This window comes from Halichoerus grypus, chromosome 11, assembly GCF_964656455.1.
Source record: "Halichoerus grypus chromosome 11, mHalGry1.hap1.1, whole genome shotgun sequence".
NCBI classification, from domain to species: domain Eukaryota; kingdom Metazoa; phylum Chordata; class Mammalia; order Carnivora; family Phocidae; genus Halichoerus; species Halichoerus grypus.
The window spans coordinates 27,125,590-27,128,726 of record NC_135722.1 but is presented as its reverse complement, the minus strand read 5'-3'; the positions used below and the strand labels follow the sequence as shown (position 1 = coordinate 27,128,726).

General features: G+C 47.1%; 1 long non-coding RNA gene across 1 annotated transcript; it reads right to left on the bottom strand.

The window, feature by feature from the left end:
* Positions 1-996: 996 nt before the first annotated feature.
* On the bottom strand, positions 997-2,829 carry LOC144379514 (uncharacterized). The gene is made up of 2 exons (XR_013442679.1): positions 2,688-2,829; positions 997-1,356 (listed from the first exon to the last, which is right to left on the bottom strand). It is a non-coding gene; the product is annotated as an uncharacterized LOC144379514 (long non-coding RNA).
* Between the last annotated feature and the right edge of the window lie 308 nt (positions 2,830-3,137).

Below are 3,137 nucleotides of genomic sequence, written 5' to 3'. Positions count from 1 at the left end.
TATAGGATCCTGTCCATATAAGGACCTGCACATGGTCCCTTAAAGTCTTTTCATTTAAAACAAAGGTTAGCAAACTTTGGCCCACAAGGCAAATACCCCCCGTCCCTGTCTCTTTGTGTAAAGACAGTCTTACTGATGGAACTCAGCCACACCAGTCACCCATCACTTAGGTGCTCTGTGTGGCCCGCTGCCACAGAGACCAGGCGAACAGCAAAGCCAAAATATTAATACCTGGTCCTGCAGAGAGAAAAATGACCGACCCCTGGGCAAACCATCCGTGATGGCTTTTGTTTCCTGCTAGGACCTTGTCTATTACATTTTTCTTATAAAATTTAAGAAGAGAGTGCTATTTTTGCGGTGAGATTCGTAAGCAAATATTAATATAAAAGGTCAAGCCTGCTGGCGCAAGGGCAGACCCCATAGGGGAGAGAGAGGTGTAGCAATATTTTTTTTTTTATCGGTGAGCCCTGTTCTCTCCAAGGCCTTGAGCTGAGGGGTCTCGGACAGAGGCAGCCTCCCGTGCTGGCCCCCCGGCCGGCGCTCGTCCAGAGAGCACACCTGAGTGTTCCAACTCCACCGGAGCGTGCCAGTGAACGGGAAAATCAATATGTAAAGAACCAAACCAAAATGCTGGAAGAAAAAGATGAACATTGCTAGGTTTAGAAAATAAAAATGTTCTAAACAGATAAACAGTAAGCATCGCGCTTTGATTTGTACTGTTTTCCAGGCCATAAACCCCTAATATCCACCGCCGTTTCATTAAGAGCTTCCGTGGCCCCCAGCGTGCCGGCGGCGGCTTGAACAAATTGCTGCAAAAATGTTATCCGAGCTGCAGACCCAATCTTTTGCAGTGTTTTACATGGGTGCTAAATGGGGGAGAAGTCTGATCAATCATGAACAGAACTCTAGTTTAGGGGGAAAGTAAATGCTAGAGTTAAATGACCAATATCTATCATTCTGCATGGTGGTTCTTCCAGTCAATCAAAAAAAAAAAAAAACGGTAGGCAAAGAGCATTTATTGGAGTGAGGGGAAAAAATAAAATAAAAACAGCAATGAACACATGCAACCGTATCCTTCGGCTTTCAGAAACAGGGAGGATTTGTGTTGTGCATAATAACTTCAGTGAAATAAATGTTCAAATTATGTTGGAAAATTGTTCATTTGGACTCCTAGCCTTTTGCAATCTCCAAAGCTAATAATACTCCAGCTTATGAAATTCCTTACTAATATATCAAAGCCTCTTCATCTGTTGTCATACTCACTCCCCGAGTAGTCCCCTAGAGGCTTTCTGAATGATCAGCCAGAATCAAAGGCACTAGATAGGATGCTTTTCTTTGATGATCTCCATTCTGTAACTGCAAGGAAGAGGAAAAAAGCCCTAGAAAAGAACTTGGCAACCCTGAAGTGGATTCCAGGCTAAGCTAAGAAGCCTTCGACAAGTTATTAAATCACTCTCTGAGCCTCAACTTCTTAATCTGTAAAATGGGACCAACTCCCTCTGCCTCCTGCCACCTAGGTTCTTATAAATTCATCTATTTCCATTTGATGACTATTTACTAAGTACCCTTTACAGGTCCGGATGGTGCTGGGCTAGGAGGAAGAGGCTGCCCCTGCCCTCTTGAAGCTCACATGCAGAGAAGAGAAGGCCAGTGACAGCATGCTGTGATAAGTCCTAGGATAGCCAGAGACAGTTCTTTAAAAGCACCCAGGAGGTACCTGTGGGACAGAAAGAGCTTCTAGAAGGAAGGGGTCTCTGAATGAATTCTTGAGGAATAAGTCAGAGAGGAGGGGTAGAATGGAGGCTATTATCACCACAAGGAAGACGAGAGGTACTGGAAGCATCTTTGCATGGCCACATCCTGAGATTCAAGGTGGGGAGACAAGAGCCCTGGGAAGGAAGCAGAGCTAAACAGCCCAGCTATGAAGGGCCTCCTGGTTCTGCTGCAGAGTTTGGACTTAAACTTGAAGGCACTGGGGAGCCCACGGAAGGGTTTCTGTTGGGGGAGGCGGCCTGATTAGCCATGTTTTAGGAAGGCTATCCCCATCGCCAACAGCTGCCAGGTGGAGGAGTTAGAGGGGAGACTGGAGGCAGGGAGACTCGTAGGCCAGGGGAGGCGCTCAGCTGCGGGAGTAGAAGAGAGGGAGCGGGGAGGAGGGAGAACAGGCATGAAGGAGGCCCGATGGCTAAGTGTGGGAAGGAGAGGAAGGAATCCAGAAGGGTGCTAGGTTCTGGCTTGGACTAAAGGGCAGATGCTGCTTCTGTTCACTGAGGGAGAATGCTGACCGTGGTGCTCGGCCCCGGGTAAGGTACAGAGTCGGGCTCGGTAAGTGTTTGCTGACTCGAAGCAGAATCCTTATTCTCCTAGCTTCATTCTCCTCCCACCTCTCTTACCACCCCCTCCCGCTGCCCCCACCTACTGTACCTCATCCTGCACATCACTGCCTGGTAAATCTTCTTAAAACACCAATTTGTCTGTCAGATTTAAATGGCTCATTTAAATGGCTCCGGATTTCCCCAGGCCCCGCTCAGAGCCCCTCGGCTCAGCCTCTCTAATCCAGCTCCCCCACACCAAGCAGCCTTGTTTCTGTTCGGCTTCAGCCAGGCTGTCCAGACAGTGGCCCCATGACCTGCTGGCCTCTAGTCTTTATTCAGGCTGTCCTCCCCTCCCCGGAGCGCCCGCCTCACCTCTCCTTTTTCTCTGCCTCTGCAAATTCAAATCAGAGAATCATGGTTGAGACCAGGAAAAGAGAAAGCGATTCTCTCTGTACTCCTGTTACTTCTGCTTATTCAAGACAGGCTTAATTCTTTGACATCCAGGCGACTCACAGGGTCTGTAGTTAAGGAAGTTACAAAAGAAGAGAAACGAGAGGTACGTTTATCTAGATTATAAATAAATTGGCTAATCAGATGTGTCCTAATACATCCTCCTAGCACATTCTAGACTTTCAGTGTTCTTTTGATTTTTGAAATGCGTTTTTAAAGCATGAGTGGATTATGATTGTTGGGGGTGGGGGCGGAGAAAAGTGGTTTCCTTATAGGCCTTAAGCTGTAAAAACTGCTATTCCTGTTCTTCCCACAAATGAACACACTTTAGTACGTCCCGCTGGGAAATGAAGGGAATTACCAAAGATTTAT